General features: G+C 43.9%; 1 pseudogene across 1 annotated transcript in view; it reads left to right on the top strand.

Moving 5' to 3' along the window:
• The first annotated feature begins 12,749 nt into the window (after window positions 1-12,749).
• Window positions 12,750-15,041, top strand: part of LOC149510572 (putative cytochrome c biosynthesis ccmC-like mitochondrial protein) — a 3,683-nt pseudogene continuing 1,391 nt past the window's right edge. The window contains exon 1 of the transcript XR_016335284.1: window positions 12,750-15,039. The product of XR_016335284.1 is annotated as a putative cytochrome c biosynthesis ccmC-like mitochondrial protein (transcript). The remainder of the gene's footprint in view (window positions 15,040-15,041) is intronic.

The following is a 15,041-nucleotide window of genomic DNA, read 5'->3' as shown; positions in this document are numbered from 1 at the left end:
CACTTTTTTCACTGCCTTACTAGTGTGATATGGAAAGTCTAGCACTTTATTTCAGACTGCGCTCCTGCCGCAAAAGAACTTCTAGCTCAAAGCTTGAAGTGAAGGCTTTCTCCTTTCAATAGCGAGAGTAGTCGGAGTCCGGAAAAGAAGATGCAGCTAGTAAAGGTTATATATGCATCCTTTCAGGATGATTTATAATCTTCCTTTTCTCTCTTCTTACAGATGTAATATGAATTAATCATTCTATTCGACTAGGTGGTTATACAGAAGGTGTGTGATTATGAAAAGTAATTCAATAAGAAGTTTCATTCAATCAGGAGAAACTAACATCTTCTAAGCCAAAAATATATCTACGCTTTCAACCTTGTCGACAAAGGACCTCGAATCCGTTTTGCGTCAACCCTCAAACCACGAAAGAGGATTTCCGCTCATAACTGACCTCATTGTTGTCTCTTTGTATGTCCATATAGGTGAAAAACCTGAGAAATTGGATCGTTTAAACTCAACTTCCTGACCTTTTTACGGTGGTTCCTACTACATATGATAGAGATAGATAGCCCACCATCTATGCTTTCAAACCTATCTTTTTTGTGACTGATGACATTGTTTGATCGCATGCATCAAGGAAGACAAAAGCAATGGCTATCATCCAATAGGAACCTATGATCGCACCAAGCGGATATTCATCGTTATTATTGCACCAATCTTCTCGAATAATTCCCTCAGAAGCCCTCACCCTCCTTTCGATCCTGCCCTACTATCTATTTAATTTAAAGTTTGTGCTTCCTACTCCTTAGAATGGAGAAGAAGGGGAAGGTACGAAATAAACAAAGAAAGAAGTAAAGTGAAAGTTCATTTTTTGGTTCTATTTCCGGATCGAACAGAACTCCGGTCAACTCATGATTCTTAGTAGCCAGAAAAGCCATATGGGAGGATTGATGCCTTGTTCTCGCCTATAGGCACCTTCAGTTTAGAGGGACTTTCCTTTATTCACTGAGTAGTTGGAGTCCCGCTTATAACCACTGGACTTTCTGAATGGAGTAAAAGCACTTTTTTAGCCTCAATTCTGGCTTTTTAAGCCATTCAAGAACTCTTTCACTCGGGCTAATTTTCTTATCGGGAAAGTTGCCACCCGTTTGTTCAATACCCGAACTCTAGTAAGTAGCTTAATCTGTCGAGAAGTCCCTACCGGATCGGACATGGTTCCAGTCTTCGGAGCTTGAGAGGGAAAGAAAGCTGCTCTCGAAGAAGCTGTGGATGAGAAGGAAGGTTTTGAAGATCAAGATCCTAAATTCCATTTTTTTCTAGCTAGCGGACCATTCAACATTGATCGGTCTTGCCCTTCTTCCATAAAGAAATGCCTTGAGCAGCTTTACTTCTCTGATTCGCCTCTCGTTCTACTTTTGTTTTGCTTTCCTTCATTGCCTTCACCCAGCCCTCAAAGTAGAGGAAGCGATCTGATTCAGCTGATCTTGGGTTGGCCTTTGAGTTGCCTGACACCGGCTGTGATCTAGCTCTTCAATGCCATCTCTTGTCTTGCGAACATCTGTGCATTTGTCCTGTTCAATTCATGTGCAAAAACCGATTGGTGGGGCATCTTGGATAGGGTTTAGTCTTCTTTTTTCTTTTCATGTGATCAAGCTAGTTTTCAATCAAGTTCTTTTAGGCCAGCTGCCAATTTCCTTGCGAGACACAATGTCTATACGAGGTTTCCCTAGTCGGTAAGACTTTCTTTTCCATAGTTGGGAATGGAGTGAAAAGCCAATCATTTCCGGGGCCAAAAGGCATTATCATATAGCTGGAAAAGTTATAAATTCTTTTTTCTTTGTAGGCCTATAGGGCTTTCGTCCAACCCCAGGTAATCTCCAGATTCCCATATAGAATCTCTTTTGCAGGACTACAATAATAGGGTTTGCTCCCTCAGGGCATATCTCTAAGTCCATGAGTTAGTGCATTGGATACCCGGCTAACTGCATCTAGTACAGCTTACTTCAGACCAACTCCTTTCTAGTCCAGTACTTCTAGCTTTGTAAAGTGAATGAGTCCTTAAACTGCCCTAGTAGCTGCACATGAATGGACAGAAAATGATGGAGTGCTCGGGTTCTTTTACAAAGACTCGGTTGCTTACTAACTTAAGACTGAAACTGGATGCTTTACACTCGCATTCGCTTGCAGACAGGCGAAGCGCGATTAGAAAAGCCTTACGACTCTAAAGGCGGAACGAAAGCTACTCCATAACTTGCTGGGCGCACCTCGCCTTGACATAGTAGAGGGCTTCTTTCGCCAGGAAAAACAAGATCAACTACGCGATAAAGCACGACAGCTCATCAAAAAGCACTGATAATAACTTTATATCGTTAGAACGGGAGCAGAGGTCTTGGTCTCAATGGGAGGAAGAGTAGACATTTAGACATCGGTATCTATATTAGCTATCCAACCAAGCTTTCCCGATAAGGATTATAAGACACCCTCTTTCTTACCGGCCGGGATGCTCGTTATACGCACTAGGATGGATTGTTAGACAAGGTCTGCCCGGAATTTCTGGTATTAATGTGAGCCCTCCAACCCTTAACCACTGAAACTTGAAGAGGCTCTCTCTTTTAAGATCTTTCCTTAGACTAAGCTAAGGTCTATTTACAAATTCAATATCTTACCTGCTTGTCCCAAAACCTGGCTTTTCAAAGTAATTTGCTTGATCACTGACTTCCTAGCTTGCATAAGGTACTGTTACTTATCCACTACTTCTACAATAGGATTGTACTACAGGTACGAAGACCGCTATACTCCTAGAGAGACTGCAATTCTTCTTACTAAAATCCTAAGGAAGGTTGAAGGTGGTGATGCGAGAGAAAAAGAAATGCGATCTGTTGGTTAAATACATTAGGTAGGAAATTGATGAATCTAGTCTATCTTGATTTTATATTTTATTTCGATAGAACTTTCCGGGAAGGGGCAAAGAGAGATTCCACAGAAAGAGAATCCAGATCAGAATCAAGATACGGATCGGAGTGAAGCTGTGAACTTCTTCTCCTTTCCCTTCGCCTCTAAGTATGCTTTTGCTTTAAGGAAGAGTTGTTCAGTAGCGACACTAAACGCATAAAGTGGAAGAGATGCTCTCAATAGTTCCTCTTGCCCGGAACAAAGCAGCTATCGGAAAGCTATGAGAGCGAGGAAAGGCTTTAGTAGTCAAAGAAGACGGCATCGATCAGAGAAGCAGATAGGAGGGCAGATTACTCTACTAAGAAGTCTTTTATGAAACTAGCAATACCAACTAAGTCTAAGTCGAACGAGGAGAGAAGATACTCGAAAAAGGCAGAGGAAGAAGTGACAGACGCAAGGGAATCTTCATAAGTTTCACTCTTTTGGTTCTAACTATGCATATGTGAGGAGGAAGGACCTAGCCCTTTAGTTATGAGAGGTGGGAAGCTCAAGGAGATTGATATCACTCGACGGATGGAGTGAACTAGTCTTGAAGAATAGGAAGAAGGAAGGGAAGTTTCCACCTCAACAACAAAAGAAGGAGCAGGTTGAGCCAACCAGCACTTCCAGCTATGATGTGCAGCAGTGAGGCGGGCCAGCGAGGAGTGGATGCTAATAGATTCAATGCAAAATGGATGGATCGGGATACTACTAGACTTTCGCTGGGAGGAACAGAAGAGAGAGAGCTTATAATCATGCCGGCAGAGAGGTCTGCCAGAGCTATTGCAGTATGGGCAGCAGTGGAGGCAGGGAATGATACCGACTCCTTAGATGGGGACTAAGAGACTAGATAGCCTTTGAAAGTCAATAGTGTAACCCCTTCTTTATCATCCGCCATCATGTAAGAGTTCCTCCAAAAGCATATTCCTTTTAACAACTGTCATGGCTCTGTAACTACCAAGGTTTTATTCCAATGCCGCATATCTCTGTAACTGAAGCTGCGGGAAGTTACCACTTTTCTTTGCTTCTTGTATGCTCACGAAGAGGGATGAGACAAAGCTTTCGATTGTGCGAGATAGAGAGGATGATTCTCGAATGCTGGGGTTAGATTCCCGCTCTATCTAAGAGAAGAACTTCTTTTTCGAATACGATCTCAAGCCCTAGTTTCGACTGGATAACGAACTGTAAGAGTTCACAGGTCCCGGTCCGGGAAGGTCATTTCCTTTCAGTCACTGGACTAATCTAATCTCACAAGGCTCAAACGAACTCTCACAGACCTATCCTCGCTCGACAAGAAAGAAGTACGTACATGACTCAAGGAAGTGAGAGTGCTAGCTCGGCGTTAGGAGAGGAATGAGAAGTAGCTCGGCAAAAGGTAATCGAATCGGTAGATTGTGCTCTTCCGCAGAGGAAGGCTAGCTAGTAAATGCTATACAACAGACTGGCTCGACCAACGTAAGATTGTACAGTTCGAGAGAGGAGGCGACCGAAGGAAGACCAACGGGAAAGGCAGCGAAAACCGTACTACAGGAGAGGAGGAAGGCTCGACCTCGACCCATAGGAGTGAAGACCGATAGGGAGAGGGGCGGTTTCGACTGAAAAGGGAGAGTTTACGAATGAAAGGCTTAGAATCTTATAACCAGCTGGTAACCTCGATCCTGGAAGAGCAGAGGAGTTCTATAACTAAGCAAATAAGGATGGATTGGCGATTCTTGCTAATAAGGAAGTAACTCCCTGGGGATCATTCAGCAGTCCTAACAGGCAGTAATCGTAATCAAATGTCTTCCTTGCTTGAGCTAAGGTTTACTATCTCGAGAAAGATAAATCCCTTGTTAACCTTATTCCATTACGTCTAAGTCCATTCTTTGAATAGATCTTACGTCTGGTCTTGTCATAGAGTGATTTGGAGAAGCATTTGCTAAAGGGCAAAGCACAGCACTGACTCAACCAGCTGGTTTCCATCGAATCGAGTCTTAGAATTCCGGACTGTGATCAAGAATACAATACAGTCTAGTTTTTCTATCTTCCCGTACCTTCACTCTGAACCTTTCTCTCGTTCTTCTTCTATCCTCAACTTATCAGTCCTTCGTTCCTCTCCCTATCGGTCCTACGCCCCTTTCCTTCCATCTTTTTTTTTTTTTCGGCTACCTAAGCAGTGATTCTATATTCCCCTCTGTAGAATGTAGGATGTCCAGTGGAAAGAAGAAGCAACCTTCTTGAATACTTTTTCATTATCAATCTTTCCCAGAAGAGGCAGCGAGACTGGGCCGCAATTATGACGGCACTATGCAGCTGGGCAGGCGTTAGCCTAAAGCTTGGTGGAAGGGCGCTAGGACAAGTGACTGGGGCGCTTGCTAGGCTCTCTCTGATCGAAATGTGGAATGTTGCTTGAGTTTTATGTTTAGTGAGTCGGCGGCAATGGCTTTTGATGAGCCTGTGTACCTTCTCCCGTAAAAATATCTTCCTCTTATCCCGCCTCAAGTCCTTATTCTTTCAGCCTCATCACTACCCTCCACCTTCTATGGAAGAGCTCTTGTCCTAGATCGAGGTCTCAACGAGCCTTACACGAGAAAGAACCTTAATCGGCTAAGAAGAATCGAACAATTGAATCAGAATAAGCTCTTCGCGAAGAAGCTGTTTTCGTTATCCTGGTATAGGGAGCTTTCAAAGCGTGTCATTGAGGGTTGCGGGGCATGTAGCTTCTTTTCTTTTTGGTTGGTAAAAGCAGAATCCGCTGGTTCAAGAATAGATGCTTTCTTCCGTGCCTTCCTTGGCTTGGCAGTCTCATCTGCGGAAAGGCTACTTTCTTTATAGGAAGCAACCACTCACAGATCAAACCATCTCACACTAAGAAAGATGAACTATTATACGCATTAGTTTATCCAGAAAGAACTCAATCAATCAATTACCTTATTGTTGATAGGCCCAAATCCATTCAACCAGCTACTGAGATAGAGTACCCCTTATTAGGACCCGCTATGCTTTGCTTTTCAATAGATCCGGTAAGTCCCCCTCTGTTCTCTTTCAAAGCTTTTCAGTCAAAGAGAGGCTGAGGCATCAAAATATGCCGTGGAGAAGAGCTTACTTATGAGCGGAAGACGAAGTCGCAGGAAATTCGGTAGAAGAGATGGAGCTGATAAAGGTTGGACCTTATCTTATGATCCTTTCTGGTAACGACTTCCTTTTTGTAGGGATCCTACTCGTTTTTTCTTCTTTCTATTAGTAGAATAGAAGGAAAATCTGAGTCCACAGTATTGATTGCACTTTCTAGCTCTCAAATCAGTGAAAGAGGTGTTCCGCTCTTCCTGTCCTAAATAACGTCAGTCTCATCTAGCTAGAATTGGAATCAAAGCAAATCAATCAAAGAAGTTGAAAAGCCAGTTCCGATCGATGATGTCACGAAATCCCTTTTCACTCTTCCGATGCACCAATAAGAAGGGTAGCACTTTGACCCTATTCACGAGAGTGCTAAGATCAAAAGTTCTCTAAGGCGTTGGATAATAGTAAGAGATCTTTCTCTGCCCGAGAAGGCAACTAACCCTTCGCTTAAAGATTCTATTCTAGAGTCAGTTTCCTTGAGAAGGCTTAAAGCTCTACCTTGCAGTTCAAAGTCTAGAAGCAATTCCCTCGTTGTATCCATAAGCCTATGAGAACCCTAAACCCCTACATTGCTAGAGTCACCCTACCCTTTTGCCCTACCTTTTAGTAGTAATCCCCAGGGATAGAGCATATAGAGCTGGTGCTTTTTTAACCCTAGCTATAGTTGGGAAGGTTCTAGTAATCTAACCGGCTAAGCTATCCCCAGCGCTGTATAAGTCAGTCCCATAGGATATTGAATTAGAAGGGCGAGAAAAGATAAAGATAGACTCTTCGACCGTGGTTCTCTATTTTAAGGAAGTCCCTAGAGTAGGAGTCAGTCAATCCCAGGTTCTATTTTGTTAAAGTCCCCAGGGATATCTCGTAAGGAAGGAATGTGAGTATAAGGTGGGGATAGAATAGTGATAGTAAGCGTGCTCAGTTCACTCTTGTAGTAGTAAGCCTTGGAGCTGGTGATAGCGCTATAGTTAGCCTTTTGCCAACCCCAGATTCCCTCGTTGTATGAGTTAGCCTTGCCCCATGGGATATTTCATTCTCAGTTCAAGCAGAATCCGGTTAGGGAGAGAAAGGCTTAACGTCAGTCCCACGAGCTAACCTGCTAAGAAAGTAGTTAGTAAGGATGGGATATTCTCCTTTAAGTCAGTCCCCAGAAGCAAGGAATTAGAAGTAAGCAGAAGAGAGAGCGAGGAAGGCTGTTGAGGCTCGAACTTGCAGTAAGGGAAGGGGAAATGAGACAAAGGCTAACTAAGGACGAAGTGAGGAAGGTTCTTTTTTAAGGAAGTCCACCGGGATTGGGATAGACTAAGTCCCTGGTGCCCTGCCTTTCTTAGTAAGCTAAGCCTCTAATCCAGCCTTGTATTTGAAAGAAGTCCCAGGGGGTAGAATAGTGATAGTAAGCCTACGCTCGCGCCCTACCTTGTCTCCATAAGCCAGACCAAATATGTTCTTTTAAAACCTATCTTTGTCTATTCCGTATTCCGCCACCGTCTTCCCAGGCATGCTCTTCCGTCCGGCCTACCCTCCTCGGCAAGACCGTATCCAAAAGAGCGATCGCAGCAGTATCTCCGTCCCAGCCTTTACGAGCTCCTCTCTTGGAAGCTTGGTGGCAAGGGCCCGCCATCCGACTTACAGCCGTCAAGCCGTCTCGTCCGTAGTGCGCATATCTTCGGAAGGTGACCCGCTAACTCATATGGAAAGGGATATTTCTATCTTAACTTCCTCCAGTCATCCAGTTCGACCCCATGGGCAGGACTCTAGTCAGAGAAGAGGTTTCTAGGCACAAAGCTACTCCAGGAAAGAGTCGACACCAGGGATTTCGGACATCACAAAATGCTAATTCAAACCAGACCCCTCAGTGGATCTTGAATTGAGTTTGAGTTAAAGGAGATGCCTTCCTTCTTTCTGAGTTATTGAGTTAGAAGAGAGACAGGAGACGAGAGCGGATTCATATGAGTTGTTCTTGTTTGAGTTGCTTGACCCGACGGAAGGGATCTGTAGCGAGCCCTCGGCGATTGAGAGGATAGCCCTCTTGGATTTTTAGTACCTTTCATCCGCCCAGTAATCTACCCGAAGTAGAAGAAAAGTCTATTCAAGCCTATCTTTTTCTATCCCGTATTCTGCCATCGTCGCAACTACCGGCATTTCCCTATCTCTTCTCGGATACTAGTTATTTTCTCCGAGGCCCGATAGCACCGGTAAGTACCGTGCGTGTCTCCCGGGGCATTCACTATTCCTATTTGTTGGGTTTAGTCTCCCCCCGAGTGTTTTCTGCCTTCTTTTAGCCGTTCCTGTCCAATCAAAGACTGTCTTTGGATGTGTACCCCTCCTAGCACATTCTTCGTTAGGTCTTGCAGAGCCTTCTTTTATCATACGGAAGAAAGAGATCAGAGTTGCCTGGATGCGGTTTTCTGAGTTCTGAGATGTGAGCATGGGCAGTCGGTCTAGGCAAAAGAAGAAGGGAAGAGAAAGAAAGAACGGTAATAGAAGCAAGGAAGGAGAATAAAGGGAGGTGGGTCGGTGAAGGGAGCGAGCACTCATAACAAGGCAAGAAAGCAAGCCAGCTGTAGGTCAGAGGAGAGTGGATCTCCGGGTTAAAGGTAGCCCAAGTCAGTCAGTCCATCAGTCAGTGGCTGGGGCTTGGCTTCGTGCAGGCCTATGCCTTCTGCTTCTTATAGACTCGAATGAACTGGCAATTGAACTAGTTAACCTTTTTTTTTCTTGTTTTGTAAGGCGATACGTCAACTTTCTCGCTCGTCTGATCCTCTCTTTGTCGGCCAATACCTCACCTCAAGACCGTCGCTATGCATTTGATGGTCTTTTGGGGTGGCGACCCCTCCGGTGGAGCAATGGATTCCGCGGGTTACAGAGTACGCAAACCGGCGGACGAACCATTATAGAATAATTTCGTATTATCATGTCCTCAGTCCACCCGCCTATTCGCACTAATGCTTACATCTCGATTTAGCACCTTCGAGAGGGCTTGTTTCCCCGCCCCGTACTAGGCATCTAAGAGGTTCAAGCGAGTACGAGCCTTCTTCTTGCTAGCGCGCTTAGTGGATTGGGCATGGGAGTGCATCCGCGCAGGACTTCCCGGCGATTGAGGGAAAAGCTTCTTTTAGTAAGTCACTTTATTGCATGAATTTGACCAGTGCCCGAAGGCTCGTTGGAAGCAGGAATGCGTGGAGGGAATGGAGCTTGTGAAGCGTGGGATGTGGGAGCTGCCGTAGCATTGAATGGTTCTAGCTGGGCGCCTTCTCTTTGGGTAACTGTTTTTTCAAAAAAAGTAGGAAAAACAGATTCATTTATGTATGATTTTGACGAAAGGACTAGGTGAGTGAGCGTTCCTCTTCGCGCCCTTCCCCGCCCACCAGCCTGTGCGAGGTCAAGGCAGTATGAAATGCATCGGCAAATCCTTCCCCAATCAATATAGAGAAAGACCAATGCTACTAGCAAGACCAGGGGAATCTTCCACTACTGAATAACTTTTGGGCTACTCCTTCTTCTCTTTCCTTTTATTGTGATGATTAGAAAGGCATGGAAAGAGAAGATCTTTGGTCAATCTAGGTGGATTTTTTTATGTTCGTTTCTCTTTTTTAAAGGTTCGGATCGTCAAAGAAACTTTTTTTAGAAAACGGAAGTGCGTATATCTCTATCTACGCTCTTCTTACTGCTCATACGCGGACAATATCATTGAAGAAGACTTATCTAACTCGCTTGCTTTTCGGCCTTGCGCCAGGATGAAGATCATTCCTTGCCATTATTCGCTTCTTCTTTTCCACTAGGTATCGACAGACCAACAGCCTAGAATAGGGGTCAGAGGGGAGAAAGGAGAGCAGACAACAACTTTGCCATTCCAGCTTGATAAAAAAAAGAAAAAAAGAAAATATTCGATTCTTCGATAAGAGCAGAAGAGGGCCTATAGCTCATTAATCCATGCCAGTAGGTGGAGGTGATACACCTAGATCGAGGAATATAGTCCATTACACACTAGGGCCAGCCCATAAAAGAAAATCTCGTTCTATAATAAATGAATTGTCTCACACGCTCTGAAGTCTTGGGACTAATCTTACCATTGGGACTGCGCCTAAGATCAATCCTAACCTACTTATAAGACGTTAATAACCGATTGAATTTCTTAGGACAAGCAGCCAATGAGTGTAATTATAGGCCTTACCGCATCCTCTTCCGCTAGTAGCCACTGCTGCTTATAATTCCCCTTTCCTAGAATAAATTCTTATGCTAGGTTCGCCCTCTTCTCTTGGCCACTGGATCGAATCCTATTACTGTAATTTCACCTCTGGCCCCCGATTGAGCATCCAAAAACTCCACCTTCTGCTTCTGTCGTGACTACATTCTCAGATTCCGAAATAATCATCTTAAAAATACTAGTTCTTGGGAACAATCCTGATAGGAACAAGTCCCGAACCCAATGGTATCATATCTATTTTACAAGCGTACCTATTCCTCTAACAGAAATGGAAATAATGAAGCAAGGCTCAAGAGAAGAGGGGTCCGTCCATTGAGATTAGAGCCGCTCGCCCTTGGTTAGAGACAGACTTTCCCGCGGTTAGAAAAAAAAAAGTCTTTATTGAAAAAAGCTCGGCTAGACGCCGCGGTTAGGCAGCTCGATTAGATAATGGGTAAAGTGCTCTCTTTCCTTCTTTTGAGCAGAATATCTTTGGCGGGGAGAACACTACAGTACCACTTAGTCAAGTGAAAGCCGGGCCTTTCTCCAAACAAAACATATTCTCACACCCTCTCTTTTCGGCAAAGACCTTCTTATCTATGTCATTTCTGATCTCTACCTGAGCGTCAGGCCCGAGCCTAACAACGCTAGAAATGTTCTATAGAAAGAATGAGAAGTCTTATCTTCGAGGTCAGTACAAGATTCCCGTCCGGAGGATACCCACAGTAGACTACAACGTGGCCTTCTCAAAGAAGTCAAGTTCTGCTTGAAGCTCGTTTACACTTCTTAACTAGCCTAACTAGCAGCTATGAGGACTGTAGATATTACATATCCTGCCAGTGATCTGAGAACTTATCTAAGAGATTCTGTAATGTAGACATCGCTTACTTCATTGCCTTGTTTTGCTTTGAGCTCGCCGGTGAGCTGGATCGAGAAAGTCGTCCAATGCTTTAGAAAGCCGCTTAACAAGGTTAGGAGCGCTTATAAGCAAGAAAGCGGGCTAGGCTAGCAGTGGGACCTTTGGCATCATCTGCAGTGGCGATGGAAGCTTTTAGGTATCTTTCGAAGCAGTCATCATAAGCTGCTATCTCGGTGCTCAGATCGATTAGGCCGTCCAAAGACCCTGCTCCTAGAATTGTCATAATTTTATCGAGACTTGGGATAGGGAAAGGTTCTTGGAAGCTGACAGTCGCGCTACGGACAAAGCTCGCTAGACCAGTGAAAGCAAAAAACAATAAAAAAACCGGTGCCAATTTTGATTCTAGGCGATTCCTCGTCACGCCTATCTACTGAAGAACTCAGAGGTTGAGGAGTTTCTTTTTGTCCTTCAGTCCGCGTACGCGTAGGGTAATAGGTCCGTCCACGAGCCTCCCAGTTCGTATAGAGCAAAAAATGGCATTTTCGCCAGGTTATGTATAAGGGAGTTCCCTGGGAGTTGACCCGCTGGAGTTTAGGACTCTGCAAATACATCAGCTTAGTTAGGTAGGAACTTCAGGATAATAGTGAACACTAGAAGGGTAATCCGCCGAGAGTAGATTCTATCTATCAATAGGCTCTACCACTTCCTTGCAGTTAGGGTGGAAAAAAAGAGTCTTCTATCGCAGAAGCCGAGTCGGATGCTTTCACTCAAGAAGATGTTGTCGGCCTCGTTGGACCGATTGGTATCACACGATACCCGACCACCCATAGCCCAACAGTACCCATTCCTTGGAAAAGAGAAAGACCGTTCTCCATCTTTGGAGTACCTGAAAATACTGGATTATCCGAGAATTCGCCAAACATATCTGCCACCTTATAGAGGCTACTGTTATTAACACTTGATACAAGTGGTGCATGGTTTAGCAATCAATTCTAAGCTTCCAGGTGTACTCTCGTCTATTTACCATAATGAGCGCTTCTTTTCTGATCTAGCTGTGCAAGTTGACGATAACCCGCACCACCAATTCGAGCGAGAGTGGAGAATCGACGCACTTTATACTTAGCGTCTATCCCCATCAAGCCGTACGGGTGGTAGAAGTGAATCAGAGCGGTGATTGATACAGGATAGAAATCTCGCTGCAACCTTCTCACTCTAAACCTTTCTAATGCCAGGCCAAATAGATGAAGAATGATAGGAAGATTTAATTTGTCCACCTTTTTGCAGAAGCAAGAAAAAAGATAACGACACCATTCACTCTCCTTATTGAGGATTTGCCAACCCAACTTCATAAGCATTGCAAAGTTCACATCCCTAAAACGTCTGATTCCGAGTCCACCTTCCTCACGGGGCTTACAAACCTTGTCCCAAGCGACTGTGATGAATTTCCTGCTATCAGGCTTCCCAGACCAGAGAAAGTTAGCCATCCACCTTTCTACCTCCTTAACCACCTTAGTAGGCCACCAGTAGACAGCGAAACTGTGTACAGGTAGACTTCCCACAACTGAGTTCACCAATTGCACTCTACCGGCCATTGAGAGAGTTTTGCCGCACCTAGTCTCTTTTAACTTTTGAATTCAACCACCTGCCATACACTAGAACTTCTGACAGCACCCTAAAGATTGCCCATCTCATTTTTCCTTCGTTCATATAAACAGCGGCAGCGGTTACTAATGTTCCGCTTATCCGCTGTTTTGTAGCTAGCTGCAGTTCTTCTTAAGTACTTCTCTTGTCTTAAGCGAGTAGCTGTGTGTAGCTAGTCTGTTGCCTTAGCGGTTCTCTAGCTGTCTTAGCGCCTGCTTGCCTAGCGGTTGTTGCTAGCTGTTGGTTTAAGTAGCTTCCCTTCCTGAGCAGTAGCTAGCTGGCTGCTGCCTTAAGCTGGATTGAATCTTTCTCTTTTTCCTAGTTTTTTTATTTGAAAGTAAGTCACTTTCACTTGTTTTTTTCTGTCTTATTTACGATATAACTTTTCGATTGAGAAAGTGGCAGGCCCAAAGAGCTCTACAGTAGTGCCTTGCGAGGTCGTAGAGCCCACCTAAGATCGAAAAAGGTCTGTGATTGAGACTAAGGAACGCTAGCTATATGCTTCACACATGCAAGTCGAAGGTTGCGAGACCAGACGAAGGTTGAGTTTACGAAGTAGAGTTGCGTCACTCTGGAAGGCTGAGTGCTAACGATGGCCATGAATCGCGTGTATACGAAAACGAAAGAAAAAATGCAACGTTTCGTTGGAAAAACCAACGCAAATATCATTAAAAAGGCCAACCCAAGCTCTTTTCATCCAACTCGAAATATCGTAGGAGAAGAAGACGCCCAATTATTCCCATGCTTTACGTTGGTCAACAACCAACAAAACAATATCGTTTCATTCTTCACTACTCCTACACGCTTGACGGAGTTAAGCTGTCTGGAGGGAAAGGTCATCTTTTATTCTAAAAAAAAATGGATAATTGGATCTCTGATCACATCATCTCACTAGGGATGGGGCTAACCCTTTCCATAGCTGCAGCACTTTTTTTTTCTTTTAAGGCAGGCCAGGCCGTCGGACGAATTTCAAGTGTCGAAAGTTTGCATGATATAATAACACTAAGCAAACTCAAACAAAAACTTGTCATAAGTTACAAATCCTTATTTCCGAATATCAAAATAGAGAGCATGTACACTTTGCTGAGGAAATAGATTTCAACGACATTGTGGAGCGTCTGGTGTTTAAAGACCACGGGATTCTAGACCAGATTCTCGGTCTACACCTAATCTATTTAGATCTCTGTTCTAAAACCATGGAGAGTCCCTACTTTTTAAACATTGTAAATTCTCTTATACAATTACAATAAAAAATTTGGATTTTATTTTTCTTTCAGTTGGAGATGGGATTGGATTTTCGGAATTCTAATTCTATTTGGAATAGCAAGGAATAGACTATGGTCAGTGCAGTGAGATTTGTGGAACGAATCATGCCTTTATACCTATCGTCGTATTTTCTGTTCCTAGGAAAGATTATGGTTCTCGGGGATCTAATCTAAATATACATAGCATCTTTGTCAGCGGCATTCCTCCTTGACTCACAATTCGAAAATGGAATTATGGAATTCTCTCCCAGAGCTGCGGAACTAACGACTCTATTAGAAAATCGAATTACAAACTTTTACACAAATTTGAAAGTGGATGAGATCGGTCGAGTGGTCTCAGTTGGAGATGGGATTGCACGTGTTTATGGATTGAACGAGATTCAAGCTGTAAAAAAGAGTACGGATTTGATCTTCTTTCCATTTTTTTTTCTTTTTTTCGGTATGCCGCTCCGCGAGCAAGGAGTGCCAAGGACGAGCGGAGCGAAAACACCTCGTTGGGTCCTTTGATTGCGTATTGAATCTAGATCCATGTCTTTCTTGTTCCACTAGCTAGGACAAAATGATCCCATGTCAGTTTCGTTATTACAACCTTTTTTTTTGATGTCAAAGACCAGAAGCTACGCGAAAATGATCATTGGATCTCGGTTGTTCTTAACAGCGATGGCTATTTATTGTTGTCTTCGGGTAGCACCACTAGATCTTCAACAAGGTGAAATTCACGTATTCCGTATGTACATGTTCCTGCGGCTCGGATGAGTATTCTTGTTTATATCGCTACGGCTATAAACACTTTCTTCTTTCTATTAACAAAGCATCCTCTTTTTCTTCGCTCTTCCGGAACCGGTATAGAAATGGGTGCTTTTTTACGTTGTTTACCTTAGTTACTGGGGGGTTTCGGGGAAGACCTATGTGGGGCACCTTTTGGGTGTGGGATGCTCGTTTAACTCAGTATTCATCTCGTTCCTTATTTACCTGGGTGCACTGCGTTTTCAAAAGCTTCCTGTCGAACCGGCTTCTATTTCAATCTGTGTTGGACCGATCGATATACCAATAATCAAGTCTTCAGTCAACTGGT

This window comes from Durio zibethinus, unplaced genomic scaffold (assembly GCF_047325235.1).
Source record: "Durio zibethinus cultivar Kanyao isolate XHJ-2024 unplaced genomic scaffold, ASM4732523v1 HiC_scaffold_30, whole genome shotgun sequence".
In the NCBI taxonomy this organism is placed as follows: Eukaryota; Viridiplantae; Streptophyta; class Magnoliopsida; order Malvales; family Malvaceae; genus Durio; species Durio zibethinus.
The sequence above is the reverse complement of the archived record's forward strand: the minus strand, read 5'-3'. Positions and strand labels throughout refer to the sequence as shown.